The 27391-nt window shown below is 35.3% G+C and overlaps 1 protein-coding gene across 1 annotated transcript in view; it reads right to left on the reverse strand.

The window, feature by feature from the left end:
• RBFOX3 (RNA binding fox-1 homolog 3) overlaps nt 1-27391 on the reverse strand; it is a 3506422-nt gene that overhangs the window by 1662766 nt on the left and 1816265 nt on the right. Inside the window, exon 4 of the mRNA XM_044068066.1 lies at nt 955-1041. The gene's annotated coding sequence lies outside the window, so the exon portion shown is untranslated. The remainder of the gene's footprint in view (nt 1-954; nt 1042-27391) is intronic.

Raw genomic sequence — 27391 nt, forward strand, 5'->3', positions numbered from 1 at the left:
TCTATATATATATATATATATATATATATATATATATATATATATATATATATATATGGAAGAGGAGACTAGTCCTCTGGTCATTCAGCTACATGCGAACATTGAGTTTAGACAGCTGCAGGAAGTTAACTGCCTTACAGCTAGCAAAGAAAGGAAAATTATTCTACAGTCACATGAGAGTGTGAAATGAAAGAATGAACAAGATTTACAATAACATGCACTTTTAGCAAAAAGTTAAAATGTCAGTCCTTCCAGCCTTGTATCTCCATCATTAAACAGAATACATTCACACTCATTTCTGCATGTAATTCTGAATGTAATGTTGTTATTTCATACTGCTACATCTAACTGACAACCTTACCAGTACTACTAAAATTGAAATCTTTCCCTGTGATAATGTCCTCAAAACCTGTCAGCTTAAGTCCTGAGTGCCCCCTCCCTAGACACTGCTGAAGGCTATGGTTTACAGACTGCTTCAGCCACCAGTCCAGTTACATGCTGGGTGGAGGAAGTGGACAGAAACATACAGTAATGAGATACTGAGTACAATAACAGATGTGATTTATATGTTGTGAACACACAGGGAAGTTAAGAGCTTTGACTAATATCCTATGATGGCAGTCATTTAAATATGCACAGACAGGCACTTTGGTAGACTACAGAACAGAAGAGAAAAAAATCATGGTATCTACCCAGTCTGACAGCAAAGACTGCAAATTAATAAATAAGTGAATGAAAGAATCAATCAATCAGTCAGTAAAATCAGCTAGTGACACACTGCATTAGAATCATGGCAAATACTGCTATTGTAAATGCTGGTTTCTAAAAATGAAAACTTACTGTCTATAATTATTCAGCATTAATTACCTATCACGCCTGTATACATGCTGGGTGCAGCCTTAATATTAATACAAGGGAATAGCAAAATCCCTGCAAAGGGAATAGGATACTCACCACCTTCTGGCAACAGGGTCTTGACTCGGCCAATCTGGAAAGTTAGGCACTGTATAGCTCAGACTGCTTGAACCCCCCAAAAATCCTCTGTGGAAGGAAAACAGAAAATATTGCACTGTAACACTAGCAATGTTAGCACAGCTAAATTGTGAATTATTCATTTGCAACAAATTGTCTTTAGCACGTATAGATATTTCTGTTTTATTAGTACTGTCATGTGCTTACCTTGTACGTGTTTGAGACCCATCATTGATTTTTTCACTCACCACCTGAAAAGCAGACTGCTTTATGTGGCCACCACTATATTTATGAAGAACCAGAGCAAATAATTAATATCCAAGCTAGACACTCTTGAGTGTGTCCCAAAGTGCTTGTGTAGGCTAATAACTGAATAAATATACATGTAGCACGGAGGTAGAGGAAGACAAACATGGGGATTAATTAAAGCAAAGGGACTGAATCACAGTTTTCACATATTTAAAAATGTCTGGACAACAGGGCTCAAGTGAGAATAACAATCAAATTCCCAGGAAAAAACTGAGGAGTGACAAATATGTTTTTAGTCCCCTCCCTTCATTCCTATGACAATGCACCTCACAGTGCCCACATTCATAACAGGTCTAACAGCTACTCTTAACCATCCTGAATTACTTCTATTAATCCACTGGGGGCCAGTCATGGAACCTAAGGATGGTCTGAGGGTTTCAGACATCCACATAAATGGGTGGGGAGATATGGTTATGTTCTACTACTCCCCCTGCCATGTGATGATGTGGTAACATCCAAAGGAGCAGGCATGCAACTGCAATAGGGACATTGTTGTGTATCACTCCACCTCAGCAGCAGCTCAGCCATGTCCACCCCTCCTCCACTTGAGACCACGTCTACTACTATGCGACACCCCCAGTCTCCAAAAAGGATCATCACAGGAGACATCCACATCCCCACCCTCCCCAGGAATTTAATACCCATCCCTCCCTGCTCCATCAGTCCTCAGAGATGTTAATCAAACCTGGAGTCACTTGGGCCATAGTTAGGAATTTAATCCTCTCTACCACCAGAGCAGCAAGGAGTGATAAACAGGTATTGCAATGTCCCATTTTGGAGCCACACCTTTTTAAAGTCTATATGTTGAGACTCCACAGGGCCCTACTCTTTCCTTAGATGATGCAAGTACATCGAGCAGTCAGTGCATCAGGTGTGTCTGTGTGCATGTGGTGGTGGGAATGGGGGGGGGGTAAGGACTAAGTACTATGATTGAAGGGCCATAACATGGGACATGACAAAGGAGGAGAAATTGTCAGGTGGTTGGCAGTTTATATCTGCTGTGAAAAAATGCACAAATGCATCTTAACAATGAGTACCAAGTGAATATACATAATGAGTGTGACATACTGATTGCTTAAAATAAAAAGAGGCGTCTGAGGGTAAGAAGCCAGATTGGGAGTAGCTGAGTACTGGAATTTGGACAGAAAAAACACCAGTAGAAAAATGAGAAGTTATTTCTCATCCCAATTTAAACATTCTGTTTACACTTCTATAATCATTTACAAAGACTTTATATCTACAAAGACATAATGTAAGGCTGTCTAGAGGCCAACAAAAAAAAACAGTGCAGCTTTTATCCAGGTAGGTATATTAAGGAAGATTTAATACAATTAATACGTGCATAGAGAAGAGCGTTAATACATTTTCAAGTTATATCAAAGAAATAAACAATATCCAACAAGGCAGGAGTATGTGACAGAAGACATAAACCCGCCAGTGTAGTCTTAGTATATAGAAAGGGCAGTACAAATACAGTGTAATGAAGCACTACTTCATGGAGACAAAGTTTTCACTGAGTGAAACAGCCCTCTTGAAAGAAAAGAGGAATTAAAAACAGCACAGATTTTGAAAACCGCCAGGGTTTCTATTACATATTTCCAGTGAGGGAGAGTAGATGTTGCCTATAGCTTAAGAAAGATAGTAAATAATCTGTTAGTAAACATGACAAGCACAACAGGTGCACAGCACAGTCCATACATGCAGACAAATTCTATATCGCTGTCTTGTTTGGAGCACATTTATGCAAGTGGAGTTTAACAGAAGAGGGGAGGACTAATGGGCGATTTTCAATTCTTCTGAATAAAGTAGCACTGACCAGACTAAAACAGTGAAAATTCCCTGTAAGCTGGCAGATGCTGTCACATGATTAAGATCAGTCTGTGGTTAAAATTTAGTATATGTATGTGTGATTCCATGAAGCTCATTTGGACACCTGTATCATTACATTACATTACTTTACTGCTCAAGGAAAGCAGGTCATGCCAAAGAAGGAAAATGGTTTGAACCATCAACCTCCATTTGCTGTTTGCTCTTGCTCTAATGCACTGGGACTATTATATGCACGTGATGCGGTGATTTAAAGGACATGGGGGTACTAAGAAAGTCCCAAAAATGAAACAAAACCACTAAGGGAGGACTGAAGAGAATAAAACTGGCACAAAGACAATGTTCCTCAATGCTTAATGATAATGTAATCTGCCTGTTTAACATGTGCAGTTCTGCTAACAAACACATCAAATTATGTGCTTCAAAATACCAGTTACAACAAATAAGTCTACAATGTTTGTTGGTGGATACACATAAAAGACACTTGACTGCATTGGCTTCATGGATGTTGACTGGTTTTGTTTTTCATCACTCATTCAGATAAAACACAATTGTCATAAAATTAATAACAGGCAAGACAACCATTAATATGTTTACTTGGTACCGTCTTTGAAGGAGCCTTAGAACATCATCCATTCTCACACTCAGTTTAGCCAAATTTTTCCGCAAAAATGGTCATTCTCAGTTTTATACAGTTAGCATAATGTTCTTCCGTGATATTATCAATTACTAATAACCCATTCAAAATTTAATTATTCTTTGGTGCTTAAAAGTAGAAATTTCCATTCTGCTATAACTGTTGAGTTATACAATTCCTTCACTATACTGATACCAAAGTATTTCTCCCCAACTGCTACCCAGGAGAAGATGCAGTCTCATCTACCTCCTTTGAACTAACGTATCCAATCTCATGTATGTCCTCTCTTCCTGCTTTTAATGACTACACTGTAGAAGGAGGAGATGGACAATGGTATATCACTAAGGGAGCCTGCCACATACAAGTTAAAAATCATCATCTGATATTAAACAAAGCTAGTGCGATATATCTTGATATATTGTCTTAAAGCTGTGAAATTTCCATATTACCATGAGACCATCCCCATTTGTGTCTATGCAAGGGTACATGCATTAGTTTGAATTTTGGCATGAAAAAGACCATTTTTCAAGTACAGTGACCGACTGGATGGTATCTTATGGAGTCTGTATGCCTGTCCTGTCTTGCAGTGGGGTTTCGACAAGGATCAGATCGCCTATAACTTGAAGATATGACTTTCGGTTAAAAGAGGTATCTTCCTGATTTCCCATAGGTGTATTATGCTCTGAGTATGTGTGGTCATTCTACAATTGCCTAATGTTACATCCAGCATTTCTTTCATTCCTAAAAGCCTTTTGCATTCCTAGTTGTCTTCTGGCTTCCCTGGAACCCTAAATAGGATAATGTGGATATTAGAAAAGCAAGTTAAATAAATAAATCTTATTTCAAATAATTTTTCATTTACTAAATTACTTTGAAATGCTTCCTTCGTCATTTTCCGGGAATGTGGTGGTGTTGGTTATCTGTGTGGGGCAGTGCACTCCCACTGCTGTCTATAGAACATTTCTGACTCTTTTTCACCTGAAGCATTTCATCTGCTCCACATCTGAACAATCTTGAATCAGATTCGTTGTCTGAGTTCCTACATAAGCTGCACATGCAAATGTACCGCTTAATAGCATTTTCAATAAGGTAAGATAAGAAGATCATGGTCAGACTCAAACCCGTATTGTGGGGTTAAAAAATCCCACTTTAGACATGTTTCGTGATTTACTGTAAGGCTTTTAAATCATTAAAGGAAAGTGACTTCCTTATCAAATCTATTAAAGTACTTTCATCAGCAATGAATTATCCTTCAGTCATCATTTATCAGGTATCGTTAGGAAATTCTTCTACCTTGCCAATTCATTACCGATGGTCTATCCTCTTGGCCTAAGAGCATCATAATCTACCTCTAATCTTCCTTCATCAGGATAATTATAGAACATAATGCACAATTTGGAACATGCCTATCTTAACACGTTACCCAGATACAAAGACTGCAATCTTTTCTAACTAATATTTAATTACTCTTAACTACCCAGTTAAACTAAAACCCTGCTTGATTTTCTTCTGATCATACCAGCTCCTATACCGTGACCTCTGCCAAGCCTTCAAGCTATGAACAATCCAGTCCTACAAAACCATCTTCCTTTCGGAAATACTGGTAATACTAAAACATTAACTAAGGGCTCAATCTTCAGTGTGTGTGTGTGTGTGTGTGTGTGTGTGTGTGTGTGTGTGTGTGTGTGTGTGTGGTTATTCTCAAATGAACTTTTCCACTGGAAACCAATGTAAAAAAGACTTACAAAGGGAGAGAAGGAGAGATAATCAGTCTTACACACCACTATGGTAAAGCCAACCTATCAGTACAGATCTTTTTTCCTCATCTGCCTTTTATAATCCACACTTATGTCTACATACTTAATTACTCTTTATGCATTTCTATTACAAGAAAAATTCTTCTCAGCCACACATTAATGTCGCTTACATTTAAAAGTGTTCTTATCTGAAATGTAGTAGAAACAGGTATGCATTGCTTTATCTAAGTTGCAAGAGCCTTCATAACTTTAATATTCAGTTATATTTCTCCAGCAAACATCAAAGCAAACTTCTTTTAGTGAACTTTAAGTAAATCCACGTGCTCTTATTTTATAAGCACAATGGCAGTGTTAAAGGAAATAACAATCTGCAATGGAATGTTCCAAATTCTGATGTTGTTAGCTTTGTAAGGTACTAACATACACATGGCTGTGTCTTTCCTGGGAATGAACTGAGATTATGAGAATACATGACTTGCTCAGGGTCACTCAGTAGCCGAAGCTGAGACTGCATAATATAGCACAAGTACAGCTTCTTACCATGACTATCAAGTTAATCTGTCTTTTTGCTATTCTCAGCAATATTCAGGGTGGTTGCTATGGCAGGAATCAGAATGAATCAAGAGGGTTGTTAAGTTATGCCATAATTATCTAATGGATACGTACAGCAGATATCCAGCTAGTGAATGCAATGCCTCCTCATGCTTAACAGAGAAGATTATGATCTGGTCTCTGAACATAATGTATATATTATGTGTTTCAGATATGGATGCTAAGAAATTAAGTTCAGTAGGTGAATCAGTATTGAGAACACATGATAATTTTTATGATCGTAGAGCCAATCATAATTCTTTGTAGTGCATGGAGATTTATCTGCTCCATGTACTACTAGTTGTAAAAATAACATAAAAAAAAAAAAAAAAAAAAAAAAAAAAGTGATGTGCTGTGCTGGTAAAGCAGTAGGGGGACAGGTAGATGTCTTTTTGTATTCCCTGTCTAAGGGAGTGGTAAATGCAAGTAGTGGTTGTAATGTAGCAGACAGCAGTCATAAATGGGAGTGTAAACAAAGCAGGTGCATGTTCTGCTGCTGCTGCTAATGCCAGACACTATCTTAACAGCACATAGAGTGTGCTTAACAATTGTTAAGCAGTCTGCTATGCATTGTTAAGTTTAGGTTTTGTGCTACAGGAGCACTGAACTAGGATGTTATTTAACCGTTATTGAAGCATTGTTATGGCACTCCATGCACTACTATCAGTTTTGTCTACAGACAGACTAACTAGAAAAGAAGCACATCTATGTAGGAAGTCTCTGATGACTAAACGTGCATGTGGACAACCCTAGATTCTCACCAGTTTTAGGGAATCACATACACACAACACCTACGCACTGCAAAACTACCCAATTGCCAATTTCTGTAAAAACCTGGCATATCCACAATGGTCCACCCAAACAACTGATCCAGCTAGAACGCCTCCATGTCTGACAATTCTTTAATGGTGGTATTAACTAAGTGTGGCAGGCACTGATAGGAAAAACAAGGGAGGGGCTGGGCATGTATCTGTGTATTAATTAAGTGTGGCAGGCACCGATAGGAAAAACAAGGGAGGGGCCGGGCATGTATCTGTGTATTAATTAAGTGTGGCAGGCACTGATAGGAAAAACAAGGGAGGGGCTGGGCATGTATCTGTGTATTAACATGTATCAATGTATTAACTAAGTGTGGCAGGCTCCAATAGGAAAAACAAGGGAGGGGCTGGGCATGTATCAGTGGTGTGCGGGAGTTGTTGCGGGATCAAATATTATGCAATATGAGGAAAAATTGGCCTCCTACACAATACTTAGAAAACAGGTTATCTTTATGTAAAATACAATGAAATGGAAATGATTCCTGTGACAGACACCCCACAGCCTGCTGAATAATTGGTCAATGGCTTACTTGCCTAATACTTGGGATTGTTAAAGAATTTAGAAATAAACAGTAGAAATGTATAACAGTATTGCATTAAATGATTTTGAAATCAACAATATTCAGATCATGTCATATTCCATAGTTATTAGCATGTTAGCCAGAAAATATCCCAGGTCCAAATATTACACTGATACCATTTATTTTTGCCTAGCATATTAGTAGTCTAAAGTTATGTAAAAAGAGTTGTTCTTTCCTGCTTGCCACGAAGCAGGAAAAATATGTTTAATTATTAAGCTAAGATGGTATAAAGAAACAAGTGTACACATACCAAATAACATTAGTTTTAGATTTCAGTGACTATGCCTTCTAATGTATATTAGTCTGTTTAGTTTATTGTGAGTCTAGGGTTCTCGTTTATGAAAGTTAAAAATAATGGTTTCATGGCTGAAGAAAGAGTGAACTGAGGTGATAAAAGAGTACGTATCTGAAGCAGCTTTTAATGCTCACACTACCGCCTTTACTCCGACAGACAGTGATGGAGTGTGTTTGAATGGTTGGGGAGTTAATGGTTTATGAGGCTCCGGCTAAACTGCAGTGCAGGGCAGCAGGAGAATATGCCATGTGTGCATTATTAGGGGGCATAAATCATGGAACGCTGGCTGCCTGCTAGGAACACTTAATTTCCTGCTCCCTGCTCAGTCCCTGCACTTCTGTAATGTCGTTTTCATGTTCAAAAGAGCATTCTAACAAACAAGTGTCTGCATCATACATTAAGTGAGCTGGGCTTGATGTCTAACCTGCTGTAAAAATGCTGCATTCTTGAATTCTGATATCATGATACGATAAACACTGAAGGTTTTTCCTTAATGCCCAGCACTTTTCTGCATATACTAATAACTTTACATTAGCTTCTAACTATCACAATATATGTATGTAGCTGGGTCTGCAAAGGTCTGAGAAAGGCAGCATTATAATGATGCAAGAGAGAGTTATTCAGTTATAAACATGGGTCAGAGATATGGCACTTAAATTTGAAGCAAACTTAAATGTCACATTTTCTCTGGGTTATTAAAGATGGGTCACTAAACCAACCATATACTGAAGTGACTGAGCGCAATTTGAATTCTGCACTGCAGTTTAGTAAGTGAGTTGACTTAAGTCTGGGATGGCTGATTTAAAGAAACACTACTTCATAAAAATGGTGACTGCACTATTTTGAGAAAAAAAACCCAGAAAAGCAGACCATGTACACTATTGAGGTACACTTTTTTGTCTAAATGTTGCATTAATTTCTATAGTTTTAACCCTTTGTTTACTGGATTAGTCCCACTAAGCAAGCATCCTCTTTTCAGACGAGACCCAAGATACAAATTGATATTCATAAAAACTACGTAAAATTTGAAGAAGGCACCAGTAAACTTCCTCTGCTGTTCTCGATAGGTGCCATGGGATCTTTCACATCCACCTGAGCTACTAACTACTGAGGTGGATTCGGCCACAGTTTAACATCTTATCCGTAGGAAGGCACATTCAGGAGTGCAGCACCTCTAATGCAGATTTGCAGTGTCAGTAATGGAAAATGAATCCAATCACCCGGGGTAGGAATAGAACCAGTAACTTTCTGACAGTCTGTCAACAAAGGTGAGTGTGCTAGCTATTGAGCCAGCCACTGATACTGACTACTTCACAGCCACGGTTTGTAGTGCAGGCTGATTCACTTTTATTAAATGCCTGGAATAATCACAAATCTAAATAGCAAAGCTCAAAATACATTACTCCAATCTTTTGTTTTGATATTTCTGAGTCTGTAGGCTGAGGTATATCAGTGTCTGCACATACAAATCATGAATTATACAGATAACAAAAGTAAGATGTTGAAGTGACTTTCAGACTCCCTGAGAATATCTCAACTTTAGGTTTAATTCAAGTCTCTGGTCCTTCAGACTCATAGTGAGAAGTACATATTCATGTGAAGTGTTCTGCATCATACCCCTCAGATTTCCAGATTTTTGCAGACTGTTCAGATTTTGCATCATATTTTTGGTCCATTCCTCATAAAATTTGTGTTTTTTTGGCAAATCACTGAGAACTGAAGTCACTAAATAATGACATACATGTAAGTTTCAGACTTCCTATCCTTCAGAAAAATGCATGTTAACACAAATCCTGTTATTCTAGCAACTTTCTAAGCTTATAAGAGCAATATTTAAAAGTGTTCCCTATTTTTGGGACTTTGTCCCCATTAGTGTATACGTTGTCTAGATTTCTTGTGCTAAGAGGTTGAGAGGTATGTTCAGCTCACCTCCATTACTCTGCACATTAGCGTTATCACTGATTATTTTTCATGTACTTGGAATCATTTCCTCAGAAATGGATGCCCACAGTGACTCTTGCTCTCTACTGTTGGACCCTGTTGAAATTCTGAGGACTAGAACTGTGATCCTCACATTACAGACACTGTATGTACAAATAAGAGAATATTTAAGGTTGTGTATTAGGGTGTATTCCCTTACAAACAGGTACAGTGTTCCGTCAGAATATATATATATGTATATATATATATATATATATATATATATATATATATATATATATATATATAGGGTCTATATTATATCATCGAACGCTTAAAAAAGCAAACGCTGATTGATCGACCTAACTTAACCGAAAGCTTACAATCTCGAACTGTCAGATCAGCGATTTTTTTCCCAGGGAAAAAAATCGTTGATCCAAAACACATACACACAACACAAGCACACCAAACAAACAGAAATCCACACACATACACCTAAAATCTGATACCTAACCCTACACTAAACTATGCACACACCACTAACTACCCACTTACCTTAACCCAAACCCTAACCCTAAGGTCCGTCACTATTGCACACTCATCTCACCCGCTCCCTAACCCTAACTCACTTAAATCCGCCCTAACCCTCATGTCCACTCAATTGCACACATACCTAACCCGAGCCCTAACCCTAACTCACCTAAATCACCCTAACACTCACATCCAGACAATCGCACACTTACCTAAATCCGACCGGTAACTTTCCACCATAACACTGAAAATACCGAAGCAACAGAAACTGGCAACCAAATTCTTTCTCTAGGAAAAAAATTGAGTTTCTGCTGCTTCGATATTTTGGAGTTTCGCGAAAATAAGTTCGATCAATCAGCGTTCGCTTTTTTAAGCGTTCGAGGATATAATATAGACCCTATATATATATATATATATATATATATATATATATATATATATATATATGTGTGTGTGTGTGTGTGTGTGTGTGTGTGTGTGTGTGTGTGTGGGACCAGTACTAATTACCGAAGGAATTATTAGCCGAAGCACAAATGGCCGGGCATACTTCCGCAAAAGTGCTTTTTACCGAAAAAGCACTTTCGCAGAAGTATGCCTGCAGCTAGAGGGAGTCGGGGAATGACTGGTGTGGAGATCGTACTACGGTGCAGGTAAGGGAATATTCCCTTTTCCTCACTGTAGTGCAATCTCGGAGTGAGAATATTAAAGTAGGGGGTGTGTGGGGGGTAGATTTATTTTATTTATTTATTTATTTTTTAATGCACTTTAACGAAAGCGCTTTTTCGGTGAAAGCACTTTCATTAAAGTGTGTTCGGTGATTATGGATTCGGACTATTGAACTTTCGTTCAATAGTCCGAGATCTATATATATATATATATATATATATATATATATAGCAGAGGGTTAGCGGCCACAGCTCCTACTTAAAAAGCTGCAAAATGTCAACCTCCCATACACAAAACACTACAGTGGTATAACAGCAAAATAAAAAAGGAATGCCGTTTTTTGTTTGAATCTCATTTTGTTTTTGTTCAGTTGGCACTTGCAATTTCAGGTCTCACAAGTTTGATAGGAAGCTTTATGTCTGTCTGTTCAACACACATGAAAGTGGAATGGCCTGCTCAGTTGTTACACCTGTAAAGTACTTTGACTATGACTCCCTGAGTTATAAGTCCACCATGGATGAAAATGCTGAGTGCAACTGTTAAAACATTCAGCCTCCTGAAATAAATTAAATGTATTATTTTATTTTCAGGAGGGCAATCTCTTTTACATCACCAATGTTACAAATACCAACTCTAGAGTCACACAGATATGAAGAAGGGAGGAATCCACGAAAAGTAAATAATGATGACAGGCACACTTGGAGACTGCACCAGCCGCAAGTAACTATGGATAACAGCGATTACGGAGTTCAACTTCACTGAGTCGTTCTCACCAAGATGATTCCTCATGAGGCAGTAAATCAAGGCAGAGTACAGCTATCCTGCAAAGCACAAGAAACCTCCTTCTGTCTGATGCTGATTATGCATGGAATCTGATTCATGGAATGATACAACGTTTGCATGTTTATCATGTCATTTATTTTTATTAACCATTTCACTGCTATGTTTGGAGTCAATCGTCTCCAGTCACAAAGTACCTTCAAAAATAACTTCACACAGCCCCATGGTTGCCCCACCATTATATTGCCTCTTGCCCCATACCCCATACCCCACACTCCATACCCTAATCCTTCTGGGGAATGTCTGACTTACAGCAGGAAACCATCAACCCTAGGCTGCCTCCTGCATCATACTCCTTACAGGGCATCAGATCACAGACTAATGGTGAGAGACTGTAGAGGTGCCATAACCACTCAGGTGGTACATACCTTGATTTCAGGTAGCCATACCTTAACCTGCATGTTGGCATCATCCTTGAAAGCTCTGTCACAGTATGAGTCATGGCTACTGGGATGCGGTTCCTCCAAGCCAGCTCACAGACACCTTTCTGGTCAGTGCTCTAAGCACTGACTACCCAGAGCTTAAGAAAGCAGCAACCATTCTGCAACACATGTCACTACTCCCCCAGGAAATGTATGCCTTCCCTGCCTGTTCCATCAAGCACCCAAGCCATTAATCAAAGTCAGCTCACCTGGGCTGTACTCAGGGGTTTATCCTTCTGTACCCCAGTAAGGCATGTTCATCATACAGAGTTACTACTGTTTCAAATTTCCAAAGTGAGACACTGGACATATGATTTGTTGTGACTGACATGACTACAGAGGCGGTTTAAGATAACCACAAGACCATGGTTTCAGTATGCCCATTTCCAAAGTGAGACACTGGACATTTGATTTGTTGTGACTGACATGACTACAGAGGTGATTTAAGATAACCACAAGACCATGGTTTCAGTATACCCATACCAGAAACATAAAACATATTTTAAATGAATGCCTCCATTTATATGAAAATGTAATACATAAAAAGAGTATTTCAAGATCTTAGGGCTAATTGAAAGCACAAAATATTGTTGTATGCAACGTAATCATTTATTTTGTCTTTTTTATCCATGAATTTGCAGTCAAGCAAGAAAAAATAGAGGGAAATGTAAAGACACAGGGTTAGTGCTCAAAACTAGTATTAAATATATTTTGCCAAAATGTATCCAGTTATGTTTACTGCACCATACCTGGAAAAACATTCATGTTACAACAGTTACTAATGTCACATACTATTTGAGTTGAAGTTGATAATATAAACATCATACCTCTCACCTGTACCCTCATTATTAGAAGTTGCTCCCCATTTTAAACCTTAAAATATTCCTTGTTCCAAGCTGTTCTACACTGAAAGGGTTTGTCATACATGAATACTAAATTGTTTCAGACTTTGATTTCCATTTTCTACTAATGCTGCGGTAGCGTTGTTGCCTCACAGTAAGACGCTGTCCGGTTCGATTCTCAGCTAGAGCATCTTCTGCGCGGAGACATGCGTGAATGGGCGTACCTTCATTGAAGGTTGTGCATCAGGGCTGGTAACTCGACACATAAAAATCAACTACCAATCATTAGCGGACCGGAGTTCTGCTGTGGCGACCCTAACCGGGAAAAGCCGAAAGATGCAACAATAACAACAACTAAATGCTTTTTTGTCAGCCAACATAATTAAATTGAACAATGCCTTACTATGCCTAGACAATTCAGATCCTGTTTTCCAGTTAAAAAAATATGTTCCTTAGTTATAGCCATTGGCTCACCCAATATGTAAGTATTAATATTGTAAAAGAGATAAATGAACTAGAAGAGGGATCTTTAGAAGAGGGAAAGAGCAAATTGCATACAATAAATGGACATTGTGGAAACAATACATGCAGCATAATATTCTGGTACAGGACTGAAGTTTAAGGGAAGGCAGGAATTTGACAATTTATGTAATGATGAGCTGATGATAGTTATAAAGAAAGAGCACGTATGTGACATATAAGGCGTCTATATTATGTAGTCAAAAGATAAAAATGAAACCACTAAATATCGAAGACACGGAACGGCAATTTTTTTTTCAGGGAAAAAAATCGCTGCTTCACAAAAAAAAAAAAATCCAAACAAAATAAAGTGGGGAGCTTCAACCCCGATATGAGGGGCTGTGCTCCCCACACCCCCCTACTTAAATACACCAACTCTGAGATCGCACCTCAGTGGATCAAATGGCAACGTTCCAAAAATGTCCAGTGATTTTTCCCTTCGGAAAAAATTGCGGTTTCGTGTCTTCGATATTTAGTGGTTTTGCCTTTCAGTGTTCGATAAAAGAGCTTTCGATCTTTTTATCTTTCGACTACGTACTATAGACCCTGTATAAGGTATGTAAATAGAAAAGATGTTACTATGGTTTTTCTTTTCTATTAATGCTTTTTTGCCCATATCTTAAGTTATAATTTAATAAATATGCTAAAAACTGTTTAACATATTAAAGGGGATAAAAACCCTTAATTTTGGACTTGCTTGTTTAATAAGCTACTGGGATTTTGTTTTAAATTATGTTTAGGAATCAGTTGCCCAAATAATGAGTGACCTATGAAGAAAGGAACAGATAGTAACTCACCTTTTTACTCAAAGAAGACAAAAGTGATCTTCACCACCTAAATGATAGCTAATAGAGAGAGTTAGAATCTTAAAAATACTAATGTACTCATTTTAATCAGATAACAATGTATATAAAATTCAATTTAAAGAATTTATAAGGAATGAAAGGAGGATAAGTATTTCATTTTAGTTGTGCACTACATCACCCAAATGACCTACAGCTTATGAAGCTAATAGGTTCGTGGGGTAAGTACAAGGCTATTTGCCCTTGTCAGTTATTTTAAGCCTAGCCAGTTTCCCTTTTTGCGCACAAAATAACCTATACCATTTGAATGAAAATTACATATATTACCCCTAATGTGAATAACTGGAATCATACCATAAATAATTTGAGGAGACCTGTGCATGGGATAAAGCATTTAGCAGCTGCCTCTGTCCATTACTAGTACAGTGGGCAGTTCTGGGGTAATTTTTCTGATTCCCATCCATAGATCTAAGCTGTGCTTGAAAATGCTCCCTACTGAACTATCTACCCTAGCTTCTACTTCTCTATTCAAAAAACATATCAAAGAACATCTTAAAACCCAGTGGCTCTGTCCTTGTGCTAACCCAGACTGAAATCCTCTGCCCCTCCTGCTCAAATCCCTTTCCCCTCACACTAACCTAAGCCTCCAAACCTACTTTTTTCCTCTTTATTTATATTAAAAGTAAAATTACAATGATCTTACTCTGTTTTGTGTTTTGAACAAGTGTTGCTCATTTTATATTTAGTTAACCTTTAGTACAATGGCTATAGTCCATAATTATATTACTATATTTTTCATTTAACCAATGTTACCTCTGTACTGTATTTTTTATATACATGTCCTTTTATATATTGTTAACTTTGTTACTGTTCATGTTTGGAGCTTTTCTCCCCGGGCCTTTACTGAAAATGGACATATATCTAGTTAGACTAGCCCAGTCAACAAATGTAAAATAAATAAAATAAATAAATAAAGAACTTTTGTTTTATATGGATGGAGTAATCTGTTCCACAGCAGTGGTATTCTCTGACAGCTATACCTTTCCCTCCAAATCATTATGTTGATATTGCAGAAGAGGTTTAGATCCCTAGACTGAGTATTTTTGATGCTATCTGACATGCTGATGTGCAGTAAAATTCATCAGTAATGGGTTGGAGGATGTCTTGTATGACAGACACAGGTCACCTCTTAGCTGTATGTAGAATACAGAGTATAGGGACAGGGCTTTGAGTCAGTACATCTAGAACAGGTTGTTTAGTACTCGTGTCTTTTTAATAAGGTATCTCTCTGGACATTCCAGTTGTTGCATTTGTCTGGACAACTACATGCTGAAGGGGCATTATATTAAATGACTGGCCTAATGAGGGCTGAGTAAAGGGGAACAATGACATCTCTAGGTCTAGACACAATCCCTTGGTTTATAAACTGTGCAATATAGAAGGACTTTCTTAAAACAATAGACACACTGTTAAAGTACTTCATATGTCTTTCTTTTTAGCTGTAACAGCATCAACTCCATGGCAGCACCAACCATCAAAACTTGACCTAACTACCCAAAAACTGCTGCAATCTGATTGGCTGAGGCTGAGAGGGTGAATCCTTAATTGTTTATCATCTCTCCCATTCTCAGCCAAGGAAATTAATGAAAAAAAATGACATCACTGGTGACTATCTCAGCAGCACTGATATTCAGAAAAGGGTTAATTCTTGGTTGTCAGTGAAATGGGGCACTTAGCTTCCCAGTGAAACTCTGTGAAGAAGCCAAGAAGGAAATAAAGGCTAAATCATGGATGAGCAGCAGGAATATGACACATAGTCACTCCACTATCATAGGTTCATAGGTAGGTACTAGGCTATTGGCCCAAGGGCCTAAGTAAGCCTAGCCAACAAGGTTCCCTGGCTTACGCCACCCAAGAAAGTTATTTTCCTGTGCCCCTGTCGAGCAGAGCCACAGAAGTGATCCCCGGAGTGTATTTCCTATTTCCCATCCACTCATCAAGATTTTTCTTGAAGAGTGTTATGCTGAAATTTCTATAAATACTGTTAATTCTTACAACAACACTTACATTTGATGCACGTAGGTCAAGTTTCATGCTGTCAAGCATATTAAGGAGTGACTCTTTAAGCATCTGACCTGTTTTTCGGTTAGATACAGTTCAATATTACAACATAAATAATAAAAGCTTGTGTTCCACATTCAGTACTGTATTTGAGAACTTCTTCACTCCATTTACAGATGTCTGTCCTATTGTACTATATGAATAGGTAATTCCATATTAATTAGCAATGCAAAGCAAAAAAATAAACTTCTCATGCTACTTATTATAGCTTATAGCATAGTTTCAGACATACAAAATGCTAAATATTTTGATATACATCCATCAAAGTCATGAATGAACCTGCAAATCCAATGTATTCTCTTGTTAAACATCTTCCTAGAAATTACCACAGAAGCATAGTTGCTTGTCGACGCATTTTCTGTGTTATTTGCCATGGTATGCGTTATTTCATATGCACTTTTATGACTGAAGTTTACATAAGACACAAACGTTTTTGTTCATTTCCACAATACCAGGAGTTCAACATGTGATTTATCCAGGCCTGCTTTCCTCACTTTCCCTGGAATGATAACCTTGGTTCCCAAATAACACAATTTTTCTCTAACGGAAGTTCAGTTCTTTTCTTGTAATATATTTTAAACTTCTTAACAACTCTCTGAGGTCAACCTTCCATCTTAAAGTGTCATGCTCTTAAGAATTTTCTGTCACTTCTAGTCATTCCTGCCATCATTTCAGCTTTCACTGGAATTTCTCAGAAATGAACTTTTATATGAGCATTTATGCATTCAGCCATTCCTTCAGTTACTTTATCAGTAATTTCTGGTAATGGCATTTTCAAAGGATCAACTGCATTGCCATGTCCCATAGAAATGTTATATTCTACCTAGCAATCATATGGTGATAAAATTAAAGCCAATCTCCAGGTACATGATGCTACCATGGTGGACAGACTTTTAAGCTCAACAAACAATGTTAACAAAAGTTTAGGGTCTATAATCAGCTTAAACCATCTACCCCCAAAGTTACTGATGCAATTTGTTTATTCAAAAATCAAAGCTAGAGCCTCTTTTTCAATTTGTGAATATTTTCTTCTTCTGGGGAAGGATTGTAGAAGCATAAGCAATCAATCTTTTTTCACCCAAGGGCATTATATGTTGAATCACAGCTTCAATACCATATGCAGTAGCATTGCATGCTAATACAAACAGAAAGTCCTGGTCACATCATACCACACTTCCTCACACATTTTTAGTTTTTAAATGTATTTTCTTCCTGGCATTTCCAGTGATAAAGAATCAGTTTCTTCAGCATCCTGTACTAGGGTTTGGTATGATAGGATAATTAGGCACAAAAGTTCCTGTATCAGTTCATTAAGCCAAGATATCCTTTTAAATGTCTGTGTTGTGTGTGTGTGTGTGTGTGTGTGTGTGTGTGTGTGTGTGTGTGTGTGTGTGTGTGTGTGTGTGTGTGTGTGTGTGTGTGTGTGTGTGTGTGTGTGTGTGTGTGTGTGTGTGTGTGTGTGTGTGCATACAGACATGTGGATATGTGTATGTGTATATAACGGCATGCATCATGAAAGGCTTTTACCATCTTAGCCGAAAAAACAAATTCCTTTTAAATGCAACACATGCTGTATTTATTCAGTCCATGACTTGTCAATCTCACATTTAGATGATTTTTTTTACGTTCTCAGACCACATTCTTTCAATGTATAATAACTTCTGTAAGTTACTGAGGACCTCGCTCTCTTTTTTCCTACTGACTAATGAAGCTTCTAAATATATTACCACATTTAAATTTAAATCTTGTAATAGATTTTCTATAATTCTTTGGAAAGTGGTAGATGGCAGAATTAACTGCAAAGGTAATCTATTATGCACAAGAAAGTAAGCCATTCTGCATACTTATAACTGGTTACACATGCCTCAGAATCATCATCAAACAGTATTTGTTGATAAGCTGATGCAAAATCCGTTTTTGGAAACAGTTCCACCATTCAACACGGTCATGAAATTTTCCATTCTTAGTAACTGATAGTTCCACATTAGCAGGCTGGTTTGCAGTTAACCTCTGATAACCACACAGATTATTTGAGCTGCTTGTATCTCTCTCTCTCTCTCTCTCTCTATATATATATATATATATATATATATATACACACATATATACATATACATATATATATATATATATATATATATATATATATATATATATATATATACACTGATGAAACAGTGTGTGCAATCAATTCAATGAGCTTGATTAAATGATAATATTTTCTTTTTAATGTTTGATGTTCCCAAAATTATGTTTCATGTCACAAAGCATGTCAAATTTCATACAAAACACTTCAGCATGCACTTTCTGTACCTATTCTGTAAACTATGGTTCAGTCATACTTGGACCATGGCCTTTATCCCTTCCATGTTTAACACAAACTTCTCTTCCTCTAACAAAAGTAAGATCATCTTGTTACATGTTTGATGCTGACTGTTAAAATTTTCACAGAATACAAAAAATATAATCTGACACAATACTGTCAAGCTCTTCCAAAGCAAGTATTTAAGCTTTTCTGCTGTAGCCTTGATGCTGTCATTGAAAATTGAGACTGAAATATTTTCTCTGCATGTCCTCCCTGTGGTCACGTGGGTTTCCTTCAGGTGCTCTGGTTTCCTCCCACATTCCACAGACATGCAGTACGTGGATTGGACACTTTAAATGGGCCGTAGGTGGGAGTGTGTGTGCGAGTGAGTGGTACGAATGAACTACCGTGGCAGGGCTAGCCACACAGTGGTGTAAACCTTAGCTCGAGATGATTGTCACTGTTGAAGTGACATCCTGACCACATGTGCAAAATGGGAAAAGTGGTTGAGGATGGATGCATGCAATTAACAGTCTGCCTTAATATAATTTTCTGTCTCAGTTCCTAAAGTACTTATCAGTAAAACAGATTTAAACAAGTATTTTCCGACATCCTTTAACACTGGAAAGAAGAATTTCCACTTCAACTTTAGATATATTTTGATATTCTTTTTAATTCAAAGGTTTACATGTATTCTTCATTTAGGGATGTGATAATACTATAAAGTAATCGAACAATTCCTGTGTAATGATCCTCATCATAGTGTCACAGAGACAAACACTGAGGAGAACTAAGGCACGACCCTATTCCTCTAAGAGGAGGAGACTTGATCATGAGACTCCAACAGATTTGGATCATTCAGAAGAAACAAGTTACTTCAGATATTTACTGACAAATATTGGTAATATTGTAAGAAAGAGTTGGCATATTCAGACCAGGGATAAATATTCAAAGAGAGTAGTAGGTAAGACTCCACACTTCTGTTTTAAAAATAAGAAGCACTTCAAGAGGTTACTTTGCTATGATAATGGGAATGTTCAAAAAAATATTGAGTGTCAGGAAGGGCACTTTCCCTTGCAGGAAATGCAAGGATTGTACTTTTATTAACAGCAATAATCCATTCATACATCCTGTCACAAACAGGATGAATAATTTCGTGAACTGCAATAGCAAGAACTTGATATACCTGGCCAGTTTACTTGCTGTCAGGGTTTTTATGTAGGCAAGACAAACAGATGCTTCAAGGAATGGATTTTCCATCAGTTAAGTGACATAAGAAATAAAAATAAAATAATGCACTCTCACACACATAATATCAAACCCAGGGCACACATTTTATTTCATGGCACTGGAATTAATACTTGATGATTTGAGAGGTGGAGATATTGTAAATAAAACAGAAATAATAGAGACAAGATGAGTAGCTGACTTGAAAGCCTACAAACCCCTGGGATTGAATGTTATAATCCCTTTGAAGCCCATACTGCTGGGGCGTCGGCTGCAGAGATGACATTTCATTGGCTGATTACATTTTGAAAAATTGTACTGATTACCTGTTATTTAGGATCTGAAGAAAGCCTTAAAAGGGTGAAAATGCTCATCCAGGAGTTTAACTTTTATAATTTTTATAGTATTTTAACAATAAAGCTTTTAACTTTATAATTTTTATAGTGTTTTAACAATAAAGCTTTTAATTTTATAATTTTTATAGTGTTTTAACAATAAACCTTTTAACTTTATAACTTTTATAGTGTTTTAACAATAAAGCTTTTAACTTTATAACTTTTATAGTGTTTTAACAATAAACCTTTTAACTTTATAACTTTTATAGTGTTTTAACAATAAACCTTTTAACTTTATAATTTTTATAGTGTTTTAACAATAAAGCTTTTAACTTTATAACTTTTATAGTGTTTTAACAATAAAGCTTTTAACTTTATAACTTTTATAGTGTTTTAACTTTATAACTTTTATAGTGTTTTAACAATAAAGCTTTTAACTTTTATAACTTTTATAGTGTTTTAACAATAAAGCTTTTAACTTTATAACTTTTATAGTGTTTTAACAATAAACCTTTTAACTTTATAATTTTTATAGTGTTTTAACAATAAACCTTTTAACTTTATATTTTTTATAGTGTTTTAACAACAAACCTTTTAACTTTATAATTTTTATAGTGTTTTAACAATAAAACTTTTAACTTTATAACTTTTATAGTGTTTTAACAATAAACCTTTTAACTTTATAACTTTTATAGTGTTTTAACAATAAACCTTTTAACTTTATAACTTTTATAGTGTTTTAACAATAAAGCTTTTAACTTTATAACTTTTATAGTGTTTTAACAATGAACCTTTTAACTTTATAACTTTTATAGTGTTTTAACAATAAAGCTTTTAACTTTATAACTTTTATAGTGTTTTAACAATAAAGCTTTTAACTTTTATAACTTTTATAGTGTTTTAACAATAAAGCTTTTAACTTTATAACTTTTATAGTTTTTTTAACAATAAACCTTTTAACTTTATAATTTTTATAGTGTTTTAACAATAAACCTTTTAACTTTATAATTTTTATAGTGTTTTAACAATAAACCTTTTAACTTTATAATTTTTATAGTGTTTTAACAATAAAGCTTTTAACTTTATAACTTTTATAGTGTTTTAACAATAAACCTTTTAACTTTATAACTTTTATAGTGTTTTAATAATAAAGCTTTTAACTTTATAACTTTTATAGTGTTTTAACAATAAAGCTTTTAACTTTGTAACTTTTATAGTGTTTTAACAATAAAGCTTTTAACGTTATAACTTTTATAGTGTTTTAACAATAAACCTTTTAACTTTATAACTTTTATAGTGTTTTAACAATAAAGCTTTTAACTTTATAACTTTTATAGTGTTTTAACAATAAAGCTTTTAACTTTATAACTTTTATAGTGTTTTAACAATGAATCTTTTAACTTTATAACTTTTATAGTGTTTTAACAATGAACCTTTTAACTTTATAACTTTTATAGTGTTTTAACAATAAACCTTTTAACTTTATAACTTTTATAGTGTTTTAACAATAAAGCTTTTAACTTTATAACTTTTATAGTGTTTTAACAATAAAGCTTTTAACTTTATAACTTTTATAGTGTTTTAACAATAAACCTTTTAACTTTATAATTTTTATAGTGTTTTAACAATAAAGCTTTTAACTTTATAACTTTTATAGTGTTTTAACAATAAACCTTTTAACTTTATAACTTTTATAGTGTTTTAACAATAAACCTTTTAACTTTATAACTTTTATAGTGTTTTAACAATAAACCTTTTAACTTTATAACTTTTATAGTGTTTTAACAATAAAGCTTTTAACTTTATAACTTTTATAGTGTTTTAACAATAAACCTTTTAACTTTATAACTTTTATAGTGTTTTAACAATAAAGCTTTTAACTTTATAACTTTTATAGTGTTTTAACAATAAAGCTTTTAACTTTATAACTTTTATAGTGTTTTAACAATGAACTTTTTAACTTTATAACTTTTATAGTGTTTTAACAATGAACCATTTAACTTTATAACTTTTATAGTGTTTTAACAATGAACCTTCTCTGTGGTGGCATCTCGTCTTTTTGATTTCGATATCTTCATGACTAGGATGCTATAACAGAAGTGCATGCCAATATTGTCTTGTTTTTCTGCTAGCATGCAGAAATGGTGGTTACATATGGCTGCAAAATAAAAAAAACAAAGGGATTAACAATATTAATATCTGACTACATTCTGAATGTTTTTACATGAACTGTATGCCATGGCGGAAGGTAGTGTCACTTGGAAAAGAAAAAATATTTTGGGAGACTTTTTGATGTGTGTTGCGTTGTTTGAAATGTTTAGTGAAGCAACAGTTATTTAGGTATATGATGTTCTTTTCAGAAAGTTACTTTGCTTATGAGGCAGTTTTTGAGGTGAAATGTATCTTTGTCACTTTGCACTCTTTTTAAGGCATCACCATCATCGTCGTCAAAAAAATATAGCGAAAATATTTGCCAAGATTTCACTGCATTTGCAAAATGAATACATTTTAGGGTCTCAAAAATGTTTGCCTTGAATTTGAAATGTTAGTTATGACAGTAACGGTGCGTTACAAAAGGCTGCATTGCTATTTTTTTTTAATTAAAACTTCAATACATTATTACGATAGCATTATATAACAGATCTAAGCAAGTAAGGTCTTTTCACAGACCAAGTACAACATTTTATTTCTTCGTGGTGAGGGATAGAACTTTTTAGCTAGATGTCAAAAAGGAGAGCTAATAAAATATTTCAGCTGTAATCTTTATGTGAGTCATCTGTGCTCCACTACACCCTTTCAGCCATGATAACCCAGTTTAATCATCTTGGAAAGCAAATATCACAGCACCACTTCTTTTTCTTTTGATTTTGGTGAAGGAAACTTGGCTATACTACATGAAAAGCAAACAAAATAAGCTTCTATGATTTCTTGTGCATTAGTGGTTTTAACGTTTATGCTTTTTTTTACAGTTTTAATATTTGTCTGATATAAAGAAAGTAAATCAGTAATTATTAGTAATGATACTTTTTGTTCCAGTCCTAAGACAATGAGTTCCCCTCCTGTGTCTCAAATTTACAAGTGCTAATTCCTATCTGCTTCTATCTCTACATATTGACAGAGCTCCACCTTTGTTTGCTACTGCCAACTTACTGCTCAAAAATATTACCTATATAGTCCTTCTGTTTCCATAACAGTGACATTAATATGTTCTATTGTTATTATAAAGTGCTATAGACATCATTCTCTGGTTCTGCAGCCTTAATTAACTTTTCTAACAATCTTTTCTGTTGCTGTCTGATAATGTCACACCCCCTTCAAACAAATGGTGATATATATCTCTACAAATTGCATATTTTCAAACTTTGTTTACTTGTTTTCTGTTTTACAGTTCACCGCAAATAAGCATCATCTTGACACTACTTGAATAAAGCATGTAGTTTCTAGGCACACACACACACACACACACACACACACACACACACACACACACACACACACATATATATATATATATATATATATATATATATATATATATATATATAGACAGAGAGACAATATATATATAATAGAGCTAAACCAGTAAGAATGAAAAAAAGGTTCTTCTTGATGTTGCTTGCAGTTTCATTGGGTGTGCCTTTCAGTGTGTTTGCTGTTGATGTCTAATAGAACTTTGTCATAGCAGACCAATACTTGTTTTTGGATTTCCCTGTAACTGAACAAAAATAGGATGTTGGTAGAACAGCATAGGAGCTTAACAATTAGGAGTTGCCAGTGCAACAGGATGTTATGTATAAACCCTCTTACTGTAGCTATCCAATGAACTTCCTTCCTGGAGGATCCAATGACGCACTCTATATCCAATGAACTTCCTTCATATAGGAACCAGTGATGCTCTCTGAGCTTCAGAAGTTGATGTATCTTACTGAATAACAAGATCTGATATTCAATTAAAACAAAAAAGAGGGTTCCCCATATGAAATTTGTACTGCAATCAGCTGACCAATGTTTTAGCGTTTGAGAATAAGAATGCTTTCTGTTCTTACTCCATAACATTTGCAATGTTTTAAAAACTTGAGAAACTCTTCTTATAGATTCTTCAACATTTATCATTAAAGAACTCCTTATTTTAGAAGACTTACTCTCTAAAATTATTTGTGTTGTTTGCCTTTTTCTCTCCATATCTTCCAGCATTCAGGTCTTCCTTAGTGCAAACTAAGCTGACACATTCCCCTGTACTGGGGACAACCTGCACTGCACAGCATGAATTATAGAAGTCTTAGTGGATATAATTGCTCCTCCAAGTCAACACTTTCTGTAGCATAAATACATGGACTCTCTTCCAAGTTAGCATTTTCTAATAATTTTGATACTTGGAAGTTATTTAACAACTACTTCTATCATCAGATACTAGAGCATGTGTCAGAGAGGTTTATAGACAAACAAATATAAACTGTAAAAAATAAGTTAACTAAATGAATGAAGTATTCTTTTATCAAATGGGTTGTCTTCTGCAATGATCAGTAACTGGACTGAAACATATATTTTCAAAAGAAAATTGCATCTTTACTACTTCATCTAGAAAATGCACTTTTCTTACAGAAAAATGGACCATCAAGGTTTAAAATTTATTTATCCGCATTTTCTTTTATGCCTAGAAGTGTAAAATGCAGGAGAAATTAAGTGTTCTCCTACAAGAATAATGAAAAAGGAAAAGCCCTGTTTGCTGAGTGATGGAACAAACACAAAAGTCCAATGTAAAAGAAAAAATGTAAAAGAAAAAATATTCCAAATACTAAAACCAAGGAGAAGCCAAAATCCAATAAAAATCTAAGTAAGAATCCAAATAAAGTTCAACAGAAACCTTTATTGCTTAGGTAAGCGCTTTCGCAACCTCTCCTGGTTGCTTCCTCAGACCAAAACAAACATGCTTAAAAACAATCCCACTTTTTATGTGTTTTTTATATGTATTTCTACATGTATTTTTATATGCATTTTCTACATATATGTTTTTATCTGATTTAAAAGAGTGTGTATCTCTTTGAATCTGGAAAGCATTGGAGTCTTGTATTCTCCACAGGGATTGGTGGGTCTTGCGTGATGTGTATTATAAAAAGGGCATTGTTTTTAATCATGTTTGTTTTGGTCTGAGGAAGCAACCAGGAGAGGTTGCGAAAGTGCTTACCTATGCAATAAAGATTTCTGTGGAACTTTATTTGGATTCTTACTTGGATTTTGGCTTCTCCTTGGTTTTCGTGTTTGGAACATTTTTTCTTTTACGTTCTCCTATAACAGTTGAATGCATGTGTTTCTGGATTCATTCTGGACCTTTTACAATATCCTGCAGTTTACACACAATGAACTCTTGCAACCCGGTGCTTGGATAAGAACTCCAAAGAGCAAAAAGAGAACAACTTTTGGATTCCCAAAGAAAGGAACAATAACCATTTTAATTAAAAAATTACTTTGAAGAGGATGTTATAAAATCCTAGGGGAAGGAACAACATTCAGTTTAAATGAAAAACAAATAAATAAACTAACTTTTATTAAAGCAATTTTATGTTTACCTTCAGTGGCTACTTTTTTTCCCTTTGAGATCTCATAAGTAGGTTTTTGATAATATATTACAATCCTTTAACTTTGAGTTTGCTATGCAAGGTAATATTTAGTCCTTGTTGTTTTTATTTTATATAGTGACTTTGAGAACCAAACCAAAGTTTTGCATAGCCTGCTGATAATTTGCTTATCAAACTAATTGCATGCCATTGCGTCAGTGATTTATGTTAACTTATAGTTAAGAAATGGTTTGATACATTCAAATTAAAAAGGTATAGTTTGATACATTTAAAATGATAGTGATTTTTACAGTTTATGGATATGTAATAGGTATGATAGGATGACCACCAAAGGCATGATTTAATTGAACGAAGGGACTTATGCTTCAAGTTGAAGTTAAATGCCACAGCACCACCTGGGTTAAATGATACAATTTAGATTGCTAGTATTCTAAGATTGTTGTCCTATCATGTATTATATGTTTTTAAAACTTTTTAACAAGTATTTGTTTGGTAACATATTATATATATATATATATATATATATATATATATATATATATTTTTTTTTTAGCTATTCGTAATATAGTTGATATGTGGGCATTATATTTTGTAACATAGATTATTGTTATTTTATCTTGAATGTTTAATGCATTTTATGAGACCACACTGATTGGTAGGTTTTACCATGTGATCTACTAGGAGGGATATTTAAATGGGGGTAGTTTACTTTGATTTTGATTCTGATGAAGTTGTGTTATATCCTTTACGAAATGCCTTCTTATGGCCAGGAGGCTATGTTTCTCTGTTAATGTGTCTCTGATTTCTTTGTCACATACTTCAATACAAGCTGCCACCAATGGATGTAGATTTGGGGTATACAGAATGGCTTTCTTAAAGAAAAAGTAAGTAGACTGATAACTATTGTTCAGCAGAGACAGGGAGACATTATGTGCAAATAGTCTTAGATCAAAAAGCACATCTGTTAAGTCTGAAGCTTGTGAAAGTATGAAAGAGAGCCCTTTATTTAACAAAGAAAGTTGATCAGAGGTAAGATTATATGATGGGATGTTGAAGACAAGGTTACTCATTGTCTGTTCCTTGTTCTCACTGTGCTGGTACTGTTGCGATACTGCACTCTCCCCCTTCTCCCATGACTGCATGAGCGATTCTCTCTGAAGTCCCTTGTTATTGGTAAAAGGGATGCTTGGGAAAAAAGGGGGGTGTTGGACTCAGTTCTATTGGAGGTGTGAGCTGTAGTGGTGAATGGACCTTCTGTATTCATAAAAGGTATAGCTGTAGATGACCTGGAGAGATTGCTGCTAAACCAGGTTCAGTTGACACATTAACTTCAGCACTATTGCCTTCCACAGCCATTGCCCCATTATCCTCAGGGATTCTATCATCTGGTCTCTCAGGCCTATTTGGTAAAGATTGTCGATGACAAGAAAAAACATATCCCTGTCGAAAGTCATTCAGGTCACGCTGAAATTTCCTCAGTTTTATGGCCTGAAGCTT

The sequence above is a fragment of the Protopterus annectens genome, chromosome 4.part0, assembly GCF_019279795.1.
Source record: "Protopterus annectens isolate FY-2018-M chromosome 4.part0, PAN1.0, whole genome shotgun sequence".
In the NCBI taxonomy this organism is placed as follows: domain Eukaryota; kingdom Metazoa; phylum Chordata; order Ceratodontiformes; family Protopteridae; genus Protopterus; species Protopterus annectens.